At 44.3% G+C, this 17,673-nt stretch overlaps 1 protein-coding gene across 2 annotated transcripts in view; it reads left to right on the forward strand.

Moving 5' to 3' along the window:
• Positions 1-12,964: 12,964 nt before the first annotated feature.
• Positions 12,965-17,673, forward strand: part of Lypd6b (LY6/PLAUR domain containing 6B) — a 23,695-nt gene continuing 18,986 nt past the window's right edge. The window contains exon 1 of one of the 2 annotated variants that reach the window (XM_005346394.2): positions 12,965-13,000. The gene's annotated coding sequence lies outside the window, so the exon portion shown is untranslated. Of the gene's footprint in view, positions 13,001-15,954; positions 15,976-17,673 lie in introns of those variants that run through there. The other variant, XM_026789474.1, reaches the window with a different exon arrangement.

Genomic DNA, 17,673 nt, shown 5'->3' on the forward strand with positions numbered 1-17,673 from the left:
GGCGTTAGACATCAGAAATGCCTTTCTTCCCGGTCCTAATACATGGTCAACATGATCTTCTCAGCCTGTTTTATGGGCTCCTGGAAGCCTGTCTCTTTTCTTTCTCAACCATGGTACGTTCCTGTGCTTACTCTAGCCAGTGGGTCTTCTCAGTAAATCCATCAAAGGCTGGGCCAGTCTGCACAAAGCATGCCTCCCACCTTCCTTAGAGACCTGAAATTTTTAGATCTTTAGAGCTCGCCTGGCAGGAATCGCTTCTCTTTACTAGGTGAAGCCTGAAAGTGTACGTCTGCCCCTTCCATTCACGGATGGCCACTGCAGTGGTCGCGAGATTACATAGTGTTTCTTGGGGAGCTAATTAGTAGTTTTCCAAGCTTGGGTGTGAGAAAAAAAAGCCTCAGGCTGCACACAGTGATGTAAGAATCACTGACCGTGGCAAGCAAGGGATCGAAGTGCATGCTGGGAGTCCTGCTTTTCTGCCCACAGTCCTGCTTCAGCACCAGTTGTTTGGGAAGAATGGAAAAGGGCAGCCTGGGGCCTGAGCTGCCAGGGTGGTAATCCAAGAGGCGTATGTCATTCCCCCCCCCCCCCTTCCCGCCGTGATTGTGGGTCTTTGCTGGAAGTCAGAAACCTCCTCAGGGATGCAGAATTGTACCTCTCAGACCAAGTCCTTTCGTTGCAGTAGCTCTTAGCAGTTAACTGGCAGTGCGGATAACTTGTAAAATCTGGATCTTTTATGTCTGTGAAGTTTAGGGAGCTGCGTGATTTATTAAGCAGATTTTTATATTCCTAACAGGGAAGATTAAAAAGACAAGCTCTAATGCTCAGATCAGCACATATGCCACCGAGATAATTGTTTGTCCAGATTTCTAACTGGGATATATTTCTGTTAGCAGGGCAGGCCAGTTCCTGATTTGTTAGTTTTTAAACCATACATGCTGGAGATCCGAGCATTCATCAGTTTGCAGAGAGCTGCCAATTCCTGTCTTCTGGTCTCTTGCCACCAGCAAAATTGCAAACCAAGCCTCTGTCCCCTGCTTTTTCTATCCTGAAGGGTGTGTGTGTGTGTGTGTGCATGTGTGCACGCGCGTGCACATGCACACTATCTCACTAGAATGCAGCTTTTCCACACTGTCAGCTCCAACGGCCCTGCTTTTCTTTGTTTTTCTGCATGAACAGAGACCGCCTCACTGGCTTCACAATTCTTTTTGTTACTGGATAATTCAACCATCCTGGTAGGAAAATTTTCAGTCCAGACATAAACAGCTACATCATCAGTAGATACTTGCTGCAAAATGTTATCACCTGTATTTATTTTCCCCTGGCAATGAGAAAAGGGAAGGAGAGATGCGGGCTGGGAAGTCTGGAGAGGAGGCAGCTTCTGGTTTGCCTAACTTTTCTCCAGAAGATTTAATCAGCGTGTGCTGTCAAGGCAGAAGGATGCTTCGGCTTCCTCAAGACACTTTGTCTGAAGTGATAAACACAGCTAAGGTGACGGCAGGCCCCGCATGAAAAGCGAGGGAAACTCTTGTTTATGACTGGAATACACAAGGACAGATTTACTGGGGGCTTTCTGGCTTTTTTTGTTTTATCTTCTCTCCCTTAACTTCCTGATTCAGCAGGTGGTACTGTGGTTGGAACCATCATATATGCTGTTGTACATGAAAAACCGGCCACGTTTAATGATTCCTCACTTCCAGGGGCTCCTGGTTAGTAACTCTGGTAACAGCAGGACTCCACACATGCCTGCTTCCTTATCTTTCCCAAGCACATGCAGCCTTCTCTAAGATCATTTTTGGTGGTGGTTTGGGTGTCTTTGATTTTGACATTGGTCTTAGTGTACAAGAGAACGCTAAAGAAAAAAAGCAAGAGTTGAAAAGTGAGAAAGTGTGAGAACTGGCTAACTAAACTCTTCTTGTTGAAAGCCTTCTCGATTTATCTGCAGTACGAGGCTTAGTGGAAGCTCCCCGCTCCAGCTCAGGGGCCTGCCTGGGGAGGGTGAAGGACAGCTGTCTTCACACCTGGCCATCTCTCTAGTGACCTTTTCTGCCAGAGACGTGAAAAGGGGGACTTAGGGGAAGGAAACTGTCCCTGGGGCTTCAAACTTCATGAAATGATTCTTAATTGCCCAATTAATGTGGCCCAATAGGTCCTTCAACTGGCCTCCTTTGCCCTATGCCCTTGGACTAGGCCTTTTACCTGTCCAATCCTGCCTTTTCATCTGTATATGGCCGAGATTGGATTAAATCTACAGGTTTGCAGATGATTTAAGCTTGACCCATGTGAAATAGCCTAGAAAAAAAAAAAGCCATTTCAGTCTTCCGTCAGTGGAATTAAGAGGCCAAGAGCAACGGACTTGCAGAGTGCTGTGGAGGCCCCTGTCTCCCAGCCACTATCCGGGTGCTGGGGGCGGAAAAGTTGTACTCAGCTGAGGCGCAGAAGAGCAAATTTTCTCCAGAGTTCATGCAGAGACCTGGAGACAGGGTTCCTAACAAGTTTCAGGTCAACCAGCCTCAGGTAGCTGTGAAGCACGGGTCGCCTTTCCCTCCTGTAGTCTCTGTCCTAGGTAAGCGGGCTCGGTGACCTCAGACAGCAGAGAAGCGGACTGTGGGTTCTGGGCAGTGCCACCTGCACTGGACTCTGCCTCCTGATTGGTGTCCCTGCCTGTCCCCTCACCTCCAGTCCCCACTCACGGCCACATGAATGCCATGATGTCTTCCTTTGGGTCAGGTCTCCTCCTGGCAGTCTCCTTTGTTATGGCTTGAGACCAAGACTCAGCTCCTGATTTTCCTCGTGGGGATTTAAGGTTCTTGTCAAATTCTTGTTTCATCCCGGTAACACGCAGCCCAATTCCACTGTCATTCTTCCACGGTTCTCCTCCTCTAAACTCAGGGCCATGCTCTTCTCCCACCCATTTTTCCCCTTACTACATGAACACACACACATGCACACACGCACGCACACAAACACATGTGCACACACACACTCACACACATGCCCCCCCAACACACACAGAGGTTTGACTGTGTGTTTGGCTGTTGCATAATGACCACATCTATTTGTGGGGCACAGTGTGCTATTTGAGCATCAGTACATGGTGTATTAAGGTAATCTTCGTGGCAGGTTACTGCAAAGCCAGCCTTCCCTGCTAGCTATTTTCAAGAATGTAATTATTTGGAATCAGCTATAATGACTGTGCCATTTGATTAGAAGGATTTTTTTTTTTTTTTTACTGGTTTTGTCCCCAACAGCACGTCTTTTCATTTTAAACCACACTCTTTCCCCTTTTCGCTCTGTCATTTCAGGTGACATCAGTCCTTTCAGTCAAACGTTCCTTATATTTAAAAATCTCGGTGGCCATCTTCATAGCACCAGGCACACAGAAAGTACTTATCTGGATTTGTGTAGCGGAAATCGATCTCTAGTATCTTCCTTTCATGCGTTTCGGAAAGGAATCTCTTTCCCGATCCTTTCCTTTCATTAGTCCATCTGTACTGTGTGTGGATGTGTTCTCTGCAGATGTTCTCATTTTGGGGGACCATTCCTGCCTGAGGTCAGCATCTGTCAAATGCCTCCCTGCCTACTCCAGAGATTTCAGAGAGTGGGCAGTGAGGTGGCAGGTGGCACTACTCCGTTGACCCGACAGCAGACTCTCACGTACATGGCCTTCATCATGGTATTTGAATCACTTAAGGGCATAAACCATATCTTATCAAAGGTTTCATTGCTAGTTCCTCCTTATAGTATATACTACAGGATATATGATATACAGTAGGTATTCAAGAATGTGTAATTTGTGAGTAAAAGGGGAAAATGTCTCAGCAGGTAAAGGTGCCTGCCAGCGAGCCTCACACATGTGTTGTGGTATGTGCATGTGTGTGTGTGTGTGTGTGTGTGTGTGTGTGTGTGTGTGTGTATATATATATATATATATATATTTAAATTTATTGTGCTCAGGTATTTTACTTTTAAAGACATAATCAATTAATGCCTTTTTCCACCAATAAAAATTCTAAAGATAAACTTGGATGATGTCAAAATACAACACTTGGAATCCAGTGTGCAGGACAATTACCCACACAACAGCAAATCAGCGGCATACATGGTGTGGTGGTTTGAATAGGAATGTCCCCCTTAGGCTCATAGATTTGAAAGTTTGATCACCAGGGACTGACACGTTTAGGAGGTGTGGCCCTGTTGGAGGAAGTGTGTCACTGGGTGTAGGCTTGGGATTTCAAATGCTCAAACCAGGTCTAGTCTCTCTCTCTCTCTCTCTGATCCTGCTGCTGCCTGCCAATCTGGATGTAGAATTCTCAGCCACCTAAGACACATGACGTCATCAGTGTGTGACCACCAAGGATTTGCGGAACCTTCTTTGATCTGTCCTGTTTTTCCTCTCAGCTCCAAGGAGAGAACCTAGGGTTCCTACAGTTCAAGGCCCATGCTTCACCTCCCCAGCCCTCTTCCCAAGGGACCAGAGAGCCGAAACCCCCAAGGAGCATAGGAACAGCTCCTGGCTTCCTCCATGCGGTCTCTTGCTCAGAGCTGTAGAAAGCTAACACTAAGCTTTTCATATCCCTGTACTGTTTCATATCCTGCTGCCCACTGCACATTTCATGGCTCATTATGGATTAAATTTCCAAGCCTCTGGGATTCCTCTTGATGGATTTCATAACTAGTAAGATTATTGGTTGACAATGGTTGTTGCGATTGCTGTTTTCCCGCTCTGACATCAGCTTGCTACTTTTGCACCTTCAACTTCCATTTCCTTGCAAACTTTTCCCTCCTCAAGTTAATGGTGAGAAACCAGATAAGTGTTTTCTCGGTATCTTCTGGAGCCCTGGTCGTGTGGCTTAGTGTACACCATGGTCAGGCCTCACTGGAACACAGCGGATGGGATGGGTGTCCTGACGCACGCATTTGTTCTAAGTGCTCCTCGGAAGAAAATATGACATTTCTGTCCCAGGCCCATTGCAGGGGTGAGAAACTTTCGGCGTCAAGAGGCCTCACTATGGCTGGCTACGTCTCCTCTTCCGCATCTTTTCTTCTTTCCACTGAAGGAGATGGTGACATGCCCTGGAACTGTTATAGGCTCTAGAGGATTGTGGAGTTAACTGCAAGCTCCCCACCCCCACCAGTTGGTCAATTACAGAGACTATCAAGGAGAATACCAAGGGCTTAAAGGCCAGAGTAGGAACTTCTTTATCTCCCTACACTTGGTAAACAGCAGGCTTAGTTGCCTTCTGCTGACTCACCCACAGATCTGAGCACTGTGGGCCAGTCTGGCCTCCTGTGGGCTGGGGACATACCTCTGATTAGAACAATTGCAGGGACTCTGGGAACCCCTTCAGATTGGGTTTAGTCATTCTCGTGTCACTGAACTAGGGTTTTGCTTAGAGTTTAGAGGGAATCAGGATGCCAGGCTTGAGGGGAGAGGAGGCAAAAGAAAGACACTGGGGAGTGGGAATTCAAACTGCTTCTCTTCCTTTGCCAGGGTGACAGAGGAAAAGGCCAATGACGTCGGCGACCAGGTGTCAGTATCAAGTGGCTGGTGTAGAGAATGGCTCCTGTGAAGCCTGTTTGGATGAGAATCATTGAGTTCACAAAAGGAAGCTGCTGGTAAGTTCTGGAAACCCTTTCTTATAGAAGCCTGGAATGTGAATAATGCACTAAATAGGTGTATTGCTCGTATTTAAATATTTATGTACAAACGGCCCTGTTTCTTACCCTGCTGTGCCGCAGCCCCCACGGTGACGCAATTGTTTTTAAACTCCCGTTGTCTAGAGGTGAGAAGGGATTGTACAAATGATGATGGAATCGTGTTAGACAAACAAAGAAAAACATAGAGCAGCCCATTCCAAACAATCCGCTTCTTCCCAGGAAACCAGAGGAAGGAATTTGGAAAGCAATGTCACGGGGGAATTAAAATGGAGGGGTGTGGACCTGACTCCTGAATTCACATTCTCGCCCTGACTCACAAGCTTTGTAACCTTGGGCAAGTTGTGTCCTCTCTTTGAACCTCAGACTCCTCACTGGTGAAGTGGGGATGATAATGGTCCCCACCTCGCTGAGCTATGAGAGTTGCAAGAATTGTCTTGGGTGCCTGACCCTTCGGAACCTGCCATAAATGCTGGCTTTAAAAGGGAGTTACTGTACCATGAAGAAGTGGAGGAAATCATTATCAAAGTATTGCAGAGTAAGATTTGGGGAGGGCAGGAGGCCTTGTTTTACAAAATGTCCCAGCTATGAATACAATGGTGGCTAAATATTGCTTAAAATTTGAATAAGTGCGTTTGGAACACCTACAGGCGTGGATTAGATTGTTTTAGGAAATGAACTAAAATGTCCATTTGAAAGGAGGGAAGCAGAAGCAGTTGTTTGTAGGGGGCAAAGGTAGAACTAACTCCCAGACTTCTAGCCTAGAAATCATTACTACTCCTTTCCCACTGGGGCAGAGACATCGGTTCCGCTTTCTTCCCTAGAAGCAGATGATCTGTGGATGTCCTGCCCCGTGGCTGTGTCTTCCTGGGGACAGCATCCCAGTTCCTATGCACAGAATATGAAATAAAGACCCAGGAGGAGGCAGAAGGGATTATGCTGGAATGACTGCCTACGGTCATTGCTTTCTCCCATCTTCTTCTGGGCCATGAGTTCCGTACCCCGTACACAGTGGAGTCCAGGGACTAGTTCTGGAGTCTGACTGCTACCCAGAGCTATCCACTCACTGTGGATCTGTAACAGACCCTACCTGTGTCTCCTCTGAGCCTCCTTGTGCAGCCGTGGGTAGGTTGCATTGGCCTTCTGTGTGCACTTCCCTCTTCCGCTCCTCCTTTCTCCAAACCTTTGCACCAAGGAAGGCAAGGAAGGCAAGGAAGGGCAAAGAATGACCATTCTCTACCTCACCGCAGCCCTAAGTCAGTGCTCCGACAGGACATGATTAACAAATGCTACCTTTTTGGGGAGACCTACAGGTTTGCCAAAGAAAGGAATGCAGTTCTGGGACCTCCTGGCTTCAGGATGGTGTAAATCACTCAACAGTGATAAAGTTATGAAGTTCGGTGATTTCCATTCTGTACCACAGCTAATTAGCCTAAGGAAATGGTGACAGGGGCTGCATTCCCAAACTTTTCCGGAGGTAATCCTGCGTGACTGGCTCCTGACAGTCTCCCACATAGTCTCTTTCCAAGACACTGCCTGTGCGAAGCTAGCATTACTGAGGTCTTCCTTCCTCCTCGACATGGTTCTAAGTGCTTGGGGGAAAACATTAACTCGCTCTCAGAGTTAATTTATTATTATTATTATTATTGGTGGTGGTGGTGTTATTCACTATTTTTATTAATATGCCATTGTTACAAGGGGGAAACTGAGGCACAGCACCTTGTCTAAAGTTATGCCCTCATGCTGAGAAACGGCTGAGGTAATGGAATCCTGTTTAACTGGCTCACTAAGCTGAAAAGAGGTCTTCTTACCCCAACTACGTGTGTCCAAGGGACCAATGCAGCTTTCCTTTAGGGCAGGCTTTGGGTATGGAGTCTTTTTGCTGAGGGCAGGTGAAGGATTTTAAGCCTCCTCCTCTTGCCTGCAAAAGTGGATCTCAGAAGTTCAACTCTAGCCAGGAGAGATCTGAGCTACTTCTGATATGTCAAGAAGCCTCCAATAAATCACTCTTTGATGCCATGACCCTCATGGTTTAGTCCCGAAAACCTGACTGAGGTGATGGAAGAATGAAGAAAGGACAGACACACAGACAAGAAAGCTGGGATTGGATGGGGTGTGCTCACAGTGAGGAGGGTACCTGTGTTTATTATGCAGAGCAGAAGAAGTGAGGGTGGGGGGGATTGGCCGGCTTTGGCAGTAGATCTCTCTTAACAAGCTAAATAGGTTCCCATCACCTCAGCTACAACTCCGTTGTTTTGTGGCCCTAGGAGGAGGAATCTGCACTTGGCATTTTTTGCAGTCAGTGGTCAGTGGTCACCTGTAGTTGGAACAGAGGAATGCTTTGTCTGGGGGATTGGTCCTTAATAATCCACATTCAGTTCAGGACTTCGTCTACTCTTTATACATTCACATAAGGACACCAACGCTCCCCACACTTTCAGGGATATTGAAACAATATGGGCCAATGAATATAGAAGACAATTGTTTCTTGCATTTGCCCATATCATGTGATAATGGGATAATTTAATTATCTGGTGCGGATTAGATACTGTTCATGGCAATTATGCTTCCAGTCTTACAGGATGCAGTCATTATCTTTATATACACTTTAGATGAGCCCTTCTAGACATGAAATGGGTCTGGAGTGGGAACTAGACAGAAATGGATGTTGGGAATGAACAGTAGCGCCTATGGGCCTGTAGCCAAGAGGTGCTGAGTCAGCAATATTACGCTGGCGTGGGTTTGCCCGCCTGCTCTGAGAGGAGGGGATATTTCCCCAGCAGTTTCTCACCTTACCTACACACCAAATGTTCTCATTTCGCACAGCTGTGAATGGCTTTCAGCAAACTGTCAGGGAATGTTACCAACCGGCTTTGCAGAAAGAAATAAGGATGCTGAATTGCTGGTTTTCCCCCACACCCACCACCAAGCGCTGCACTCTAAAGCGAAAACAAAACAAAATAAAACAAAAATGTTAGTTTTTAATCCACTGCTTGGGTGTTTTTCTTTTAAATTTATTTGTGTGTTTTTACATTGCTACCAAAGCTTCCTCTCCTTCCCCTCTTCTCAATCTTCTCCACCTCCCCTTCTCCGCTGTTTCTCTTCAGATACAGGTGAGCATCCCATGGATATCAGCCAACCGTGGCATATAAAGCTACAGCAAGACCAGGCACCTCCTCTTCCACCAAGGCTGGATGAGGCATGGATTTTTTTTTTTCTTAGTGCATGTGTGGATTCAAGTGCAGGGCTATGTAGAAGCCAGAGGACAAGGAAGGCCATTTACCTCCTTTCGAAACAAGATCTCTCATTGGCCTAAATCTCATTGAGTAAGGCTAGGGTGCCCAGCTAGTGAGTTCCAGGGATCCTTCTGCCTCTGCCTGCTCAGCACTAGAATTATAAGCTTGTGCTGCCATGCCTGGCGGTTTTTATATGGGGAGCATATTGCTGTGCGTGGATGCAGGTTCTCTGCAGGAAGAAATACCCAGAATTAGGATTTGGCGTCCAGGGTAAATGTACCTGACGTTTGAAGACTGTTGTGAATGTTCTTGAATAGCTGGCATCCCATCAGCAGCACGTGTAAAGGCTTAACTTTTGTGGTTCCTCAGAAGAGAGCTTTGACAAGCACATTGACCTATCAGATTGATCCGAATCTAGAAAAATCAAAATGTAATTTTAATTTTCATTTCTTCTGTTTGGAAAAGCACTCAGCTTTTCTTATGATGTTTAAGGACTGTTTTATTTATGCTCCATAAAATATTTATGTCCTTTGACAGTTTTTCTATTCGTTGCTCATTGGTTTCCTATGGACTGCTCGTAGTTACTTCCGTACTAGCAAAATTATCTGAGTTTTTGTCTGTGATTTGAGTTGAACATATTTTCCCCAGGCTGTTACCTGGGTCTTGACTTTGCTTATGGCATATGTATTTTGTAAACGGGACGTTTTAAAAAGCATGACTGAATTGCTGGAACTTTAGTTTTCCCTCTCCCGTGTTTTGAATCATAGCTGGAAGGGCCTTTACCCACTCTGCGCTCACCACTCTCAGTTTCTTACGCTGCTTAGAAATGATGAAAACATTTCCGACATGCACCAGTTAGAGGAAGTCGTAGAGCACATGCCAGGCGTCCACCATCCAGTGTTAGTAATTTGAAATATTGCCCAGTCTGATCTATTGGCCCACTCATATTGAGAATATTAGTGCACGAATTCCAGATGTTGTATGTTTTACTTCCTAAGTGCACCAATTGATGTTAATAACATAGAAGGATGTTTTTAAAGAACACACTTCATAACATTATTATGGTAAGAATTCCCAAGATCATCTGATGCCGCTTTGTATTTACATTTTCCTCTGGAATTTCATAGCTTCGGATTTTATTTTTTTCTATCCATTCTGTTGTCCCAACTTAACTTTCTTTCTTTTTTTTTTTTAAAAAAAAGATTTATTTATTTAGTATACAGTGTTTCTATCTGCACACATGCCTGCAGGCCAGAAGAAGGCATCAGATCTCATTATAGATAGTTGTAAACCACCATGTGGTTGCTGGGAATTGAACACAGGACTTCTGGAAGAACAGACAGTGCTCTTAACCTCTGAGCCATCTCTCCAGCCCCACAACTTAACTAGTATATTGGAGTTTATTTCTGGACTTTCTATTCTATCCCGTGTGTCTCTCTACTTATAGTATGGCACTATTTGAATTATTGAAATGTTAGGGCATTTATAATGATTATTATGACTACTGCATAAGTGAAGTAGTAAGGCACTATTCAATCCATGCTGTATAAAGGTGGTGGAAAATATGATTTACAAACTGCTTCCTCAGACTGGTAATGTTGAAAGTGACAGCATAGGACCGGGGAGCTGGCATGTGTGTGAGTGTGCTCCCAAAGGAAAGGACCAACAAAAGCAGATGCTACTGAATGGCTTCTTGAATTGTAGGTCACGATAGCATGTGGGGTCCTGACAACTTTGGCAAGAGTGGGTGAAGGAATTTGAGCGTGTAAGAACCTAAGATTAATTAATTTATAATGCATAATTCATCCGAGGTATTTCTGCAGTGCTCATCTGTGTTGCACCACGCAGCTTCACTGCAATCTTGGTTCTGCACATACAGCATGCATTCTTTGCACCGTGCATACCTGCACCCTGCATACCATCAAGTACTGCCTTTTGGAACAGTCAGCTCGGCTTAAGACAATGTTATGCTGTGAAGTGCGGTGTTTTTACTGTCAATGCAGTTTCCCGCTTTTATTAAAAACGTGTTTTAGTTATGAAAACAAGGAATTTTAATATCTTCCTGCCATCGTTTCTCAGCACATAAGTATTGATTTAGTGTATCTTTGAGTTCTATTGGGTTATGGTGTTTGATTTTAAGACTTGCAAATTGTGTTGCCGACATGAGCTCCATGAAAATATTGTGAAATGCATTTTGGCTTGGAATGAGGATGGAATTTCCAAAATGGCCACAAACATTGCTTCTGCATTTTGTACAGCACATTAATGCAAAGTGGCAATCTCAGCCTTGACTAATAGAAAATCAATACCAGTCAACTAGAAATGGTGTAGACCATCCTCACGTTCCGCAGAATCAAATATTCAGCCAACATTTAATCCTTTTAGAAGTTTCTTTTGATATTTATTTTGGGTGGGGAGGCACTCACGTGATGTGATTGTCAGCATCCAGGCACACCTGGCCCCACCCCTTGGGGACCTGGCAGAGTGTGTGTGTAACCCCTTTAAAAGGTGGAACTCTGCCTACTTCTTCCTCTTCTTTCTTTTGCTCTTTCTTTCTTTCTCTTCCCATGAGGCAGCTCTGCCCTCCCCTTCTCTCTCCACTCTCCCTTCCCTTCCCCTAATAAAACTCCCCATGTAAGCTTGGTCTGCACCCTCTGTGGTTTGTACCCATCATCCAAGGTCCTATCTCATGTTGTATCATAACAGTGACGCTTATCCAGGGGTCAGAAAATAACTCTCTTTTTCTACCATGTATGTTCTGGGGATTGGACTCAGATAGTCATTCTTGGCAGTGGGCATTTTGGCCAGCCCAAAATTTAATTGTTCATTAAAAACAACGAAGTTTATCCATCTCATTAGTATAGAAATGTACTTTCATCTTAAATGGCAAAATCATCCGTATGTCAAAGAGTTGCTTTAATATAAAATTTGTTTTGACTTATTGTGAGTCAGTTAGATTTATACACCTATTTTACATATCTGGGAATGCCCAAGAGTTTCTCAGACAGAGGAGATCATGAGTAGGAAAAGTTTCTCTGCTCTAGAGAATAAGAAAGGAAACAGTAATAACGAAAAGGTTTGGAACTTGGAGTAGGTAGAGGGTGCTGAAGAATCAACTAGAGAAAAAAAGGCCTTGGAGCTTGACACTTGCTTCTCTCTGGGTACTGGCTTACCCTGGTTCTGCAGAACCAGAAAAGCTGACACTAGAGAAAGTTGAAATATTTTCTAGAGACCAGCGTGTGCCGCAGAGCAGGACCCTGATCAGGTGTGTCAAGAAGGCTCTGTCACTGTGTTGCTGCTTTGAGAAGCTTACAGTCTCAGAATCCAGTGACACGGAACCCCAGGCGTGCCTGCCCACCAGTGGCTCTGAAGATCTGAGAGTGAACTGGGGGAAGGTGTGTCGTTCTCAGCCTTGTTTCCAAAAGACAGGACCAAAGCTCTCCAGTTACATGTCTTCCTGGAGAAGGTCCGGGCTGGTGATGTGAGGCTGAGTGAGTGTAGAAACGACACTGACGGAGTCGAGTATGATCTTTTGTTGACATGCTCCTATCTGCTGAACTCTGCCTGCACCTTCAACAGAGCAGCGTTCAGGGAGGAGTAAGTGGACAATATGTGGTAAATAGGCCTAGATTCTAGAGTGGGCAGAGAAGCTGAGCCAGATTCCTGTACAATGACATCATTCCCCTGTCAGCATCCTTAATAACTTTAGCACAACCTGTGACCTCCCCAGCTCCAATTCCTCACACGGTGGCTATGACCACATCATGCTTACCTCACAGCCATGTGTGGAGAGATCATTAGTGGCAGACGGGAATGTTCTTTAGGGATGAATCATAGAGTGTTGTGAATGTGCTAATTTGAGGCTTCAAGGCCTTTGGGTTGGGATCATCTCCTGTTGCTCGAGCCCAAATACTAAAGGGTAGATGGAAACTGCTCTAGTTTGGAGTCAAGGATATGGATCAGTTTCCTGGCCATTGGTGTAGAATATGGATGAGATCTGAATGTGCATTTTAAGCTCAACTTTTTTGTTTGTTTTATTTTGTTAAGCATCCTTGAATGAGAACAGTGGGAAAGAGAAGAGGAGAAGGAAGACTTGATTAAGAAAGGTGAGTTCAAGTACACAAGGAAGGTGAAGTAAAGCAGTTCCCTTTACTTGGGCGAATGAGTCTTCTGAGAACATTGTCCTGGTGGAGGATGGGGGAGGCTTTGGGGTGTGGAAGGTGAGATGCCATAGGAAGAGTGAGCAAACATGTTGTTCAGCTTCTTGTGGCAAAACACCGGGGTGGAGGGCAGAAATCAACTTAAAGGAGAAGGATTTATTTTGCTTGGTGATTTCGGAGGCTCTGGTCCATGTGGAGTGGTTATGTTGCTTCTTCACTATGATAAGGCACAACATCATGGTGAGTCGCAGAGTTGCTTACCTCCTCATGGCCAAAAATCAGAGATCAGAGATGACAAAAAGGAGGGGCCGGGGACAAGACATGGTCCCCAAAGACAGCCCTCAAGGATGCACTCTCCTCAAGCTTCCAACATCTCCCAACTGTCCATCAAAGTGTGAGTTCATCAACGGACCAATCCAGTGGTGGGGACAGACCCCCTCCACTTTGGGTTCAGTCACTTCCCCAAAGTTCGATCACTGAACATTGTTATATTGGAGACCTTCATTGCATAAGCCATTTGTGGACACTGAAGATCCAAACAAAAACAGACACTTTGGAAGAAGGTTCTTAATTTAAGAGAGAAACCCAATGTCAAGAGAAAAATCCAGCTATTAACATAGCAATGAAGCTCATGAAGCCACATACATCCAGATGTATAATGCATCCTTCTCGTTGCATTACACATATACAGATATGTATATGTGCTTATACATACCTGCATGGAAACACGTCTATCTGAATGTAACCAATCCATGAACTACTGAAACATCTATTAATTGAGTTGTCTTACGCTCTACAGTTTCCTTCCTAAGACATTCTATAAAATAGCTGTCTGTGCTCATTCTCCTAATGTGTTTTGTCTGATGTTGCTCACCTCATTATGCTTATTCCATGGTACACTTCAAGATGGTCGGGTTAGGAATCACTAAATTTCATTGAGGTTGTACTATCTGAATGAGGTTATAAAATACTCAACTACATTTACCTTCTGATAAGAACCCAGTGTTTTCAGTCTCTTATTGATTGGTTTGCTGCATTAGCCATATGTTGATTCCTCACAGATTGAGAGAGCATAGTTCTTCCCCGCTACTGGTAACGAAACTTCAGGCACTACTGCATTTCCTGTGATTGCTCTGCTACAGCAAAGGGCAGTGGTGTCCAGAGTTGGTCTCTTCCTGCTGTCTAGAGACTGGATTGAAGATTCATTGGCGTTCTGGCAGGAGCTAGACTACACAATTGACTGCTGTTATTTCAGCAAGTTAACAAGGAGCCATTCACAATGGCCCAGGAAGCCCTCAGCAGATGTACTGGACTGTAGAGTTATCTGCAGAGAAGAGCCATTTCCATATAACTCGGGCCTAGAGGATAAGGACAAATGGTTATTAGCCTCTAAGAAGTGCGAGGTGTGGCTTGCCCCCTGGTAGGCAGTGACAGACATAGTGGCACAAGAGAAGTAGTCATGGGGATCGATCCCCAGCCAGGCTTTCCGACCGCCTTGCAATCTGTAAGCCAGTGCTGTTGGCCAAGCCAGCCAAACCCGAGCCATTCAGAAAGGAACTCTGAATGGCGTATGCTTGCCTTCCCAGCACAGATGGGATGGAGGGAGATGGAGGGTGGTGGTCTTGAGGAAAGAGTAAATGAGGTCATTTCCTCTTCTTCACCAGATGGAGCCAGCTGAGGAAGATCACATTGCTACAGTGTGTTTAAGGGAAGGGAATGTGTGCACTGAGCCATAGAAGGCGTTAGTTGCTGAAACTAGAGTTCTCATGGCCTCCAAATGGGAAACTGATTGAATGAAAGCTTGCTCACTTTGATAAATTATCACAATGGAAATGAAAATTCTGTTTGTAGAAAAGAAAAGATATTTTTAATTGGCAATGCCTTGCCTTTTATGTCTATAAATCTCATAGAGAGCTTAAAATCCATTTCCAAGCAAGGATTGGAACTTGTTCTGTCTAGTTCTGAAAAAGGGTAGTAGTACAGTTTTTTTGTTTGTTTGGTTGGTTTTGGTTTTTTGGGGTGTGTGTGTGTGTGTGTGTGTGTATTCATATGCTTAAGTACATGCATGTTGGCATTTATGCATGTGCTCAAATGTCTTCCTCAGTCATTCTCCATCATAGTTTTTTGAGGCAGCGTCTTTTATTGAACCTGGAGCTCACTGATTGGTCTAGGCTGGTTGTCTAGCAACCTTCACCAGTCCTGTCTCAGATTTTTTTTCTGAGAACCATGGCTAGAGATGCACTTCACTGTTCCCAGCTTTTATCTGAGTGCTAGGATCAGAACTCGGGTCCTCATACGTGTCCAGCAAGGAATTTACCCACTAAGTCATCTCCAAAGCCTCCAAGGAGGTCAGCCTTGTATCTTACAAACAAGCTTCATGATCTTCTTAGCTAGAAACCATCCTGCAGGCTAGAGCAGATATGAAGGTTTTATGAATGAGAACCTCAACAGGTTGGAAAGTGTCCTGTCCAGGTAGCTCAGATGGCCTAAGCCCCTTTAAAGTAGTTCAGCTGGTTTCTGCTCCTTTGGGGCTGCCTGTTAGGTCTCTGCTTTTTCAGGGCAGCTTGGCTTGTCTGAGAGCAATTCTTAAGTAGTCTTTATTTTTACTTGTAGGGAGGGCAGGATCTAGTGAATCTGATCAGTTTCAGGGACTTCCTGAAGTACGTTGAGTTGTTTACTTCCTTTCTTAAGGAGTTTCTGTGGGAGATGAAATGCTTCAATCCAAGGATGTCTGGATATTGTTCCATCTGCTGGTTTTTAGAGATTTTAAATCATGATTTCATATATCTCCAGATAATCATAGAATTTGAGAATTGAAAACATAACATATTGAATTTGAGTCTCTTCAGCTTTTGAAAATCAATACTGATATTGGCCAGCATGATAATCCATCATGGGAGAATAATTCTCTACATTTAGCGGTAAGTTGGCGTTGTGACATTTTAGCTTTTATTTCCCTTTAATTCTCTAAACTCTATAAAATGCGTGTGTGATATTTCTATTTTACTGATAGGGAAACTGAGTTTCATGGCAATTGAGTGAGAGGGAATAGAGGTGAAAGTCAGAATTTCTGCCCAGGCAGAAATTGGTCTCCAAAGGCCAATTTCTCCCCATTATATCAGGCAGCATCTTCGCTTGACTTTACCTTTGTGGGACTGCGAGCCACATTACCAGCCATTAAATATCGTTTTTCATGTTGCAATTAAAACGCTATTTAATGCACATAATTTTTCAGTTTCCTCTGGGAATACAAAATTATGCACATATATATCTTTATATATGTACATTTCCTTCTGCTCCGAGTGGTAATAGTGACGATTTATAATGCTAGTGACACACTGTAACTTTGCTATATATGCAAGATACAGAAATTTTTTCCTTAGGACTGCTTTTATAAGCTTGTCAGCTTCCAGAGAGTTCTTTGAAGAATCTGTTCTGGGTTTTGTGACTATGCAAAAGTCAGCACAATCTTCTTTTGCCATAGTGTGCAGTTTATCGTTGGTTTTTAAATGCCCTCCTGTTTCAAAATGATCTCTGCAGATTCGTTGTTTGTTTGTACCGTTTATTTTTAGATGGAGAGCTGAGAATAAAATTGAGCTAGTAGGGGCTTCATAAACAATGGGCTGTAACATAATGCCCCATGACAGTGAAAAAAATAGGAAACAGGACAGTGTGTAGTACCAGTTGGGTTCTCTTCATGGGCAACTGAGTGCTCTGAACCATGAGATTACCGGTCATTGGTGGGTGCTGTAAACCATGAGATTATTGGTCACTGGTGGGTGCTGTAAGCCATGAGATTATTGGTCACTGTTGGGTGCTGTAAGCCATAAGATTATTGGTCACTGGTGGGTGCTGTAAACTGTGAGATTGCTGGTGCACTGGTTACATTTTTGTCATATTGACACAAGCCAGGGTCATCTGGGAAAAGGGACCCTCAATTGAAAAAAAAGAATGCTTCCATTAGATTGGCCTGTAGCCTGTGGGGCATTTTCTGGATTAATAATTGATGTGGGAGGCCCCAGCCCACTGTGAGCCGTACCACCCCCGGACAGGTGGTCCTGGGTGGTATCAACATGCAGGCTGTTGCAACAGCAACCCATGAGGAACAAGCCAGTAAGCAGTGTTCCTCTGCTTCAGTTCCTGCCTCTAGGTTTCTGTATTGTTTGAGTTCCTGCCTCGGCTTCTCTCAGTGATGGACTGTCATTTGGAAGTAGAAGAAGTACAAAACTCTTTCCTCCCCACGTTCATGGTACTTAGTGCAGCAACAGAAAAGCCAACTAGGACTCCCAGAATTCAGTCTCATAAACGGAGTTGTACGAATGCTTTTTGTTAGCTTGGCTTCAGTCATAGAGTCGTCCCATATAAAATACATGAATACATTTATACACATATGCACACACACACGTTTTTGGGTATTCATATATATATTCATATATATATATATGTGTGTGTGTATATATATATACACACATATACACACACACAGACACACACAGACACACACAGACAAATGTGTCCAAATGAACTTATCACCTCTGATTTTTGCTTCACCACATTCTATCATGTTAGAATATATTCAGGAGAATTAGAGTAAGAAATTCACGTGTATGAACACATTA

The sequence above is a fragment of the Microtus ochrogaster genome, chromosome 4 (genome assembly GCF_000317375.1).
Source record: "Microtus ochrogaster isolate Prairie Vole_2 chromosome 4, MicOch1.0, whole genome shotgun sequence".
NCBI classification, from domain to species: Eukaryota; Metazoa; Chordata; class Mammalia; order Rodentia; family Cricetidae; genus Microtus; species Microtus ochrogaster.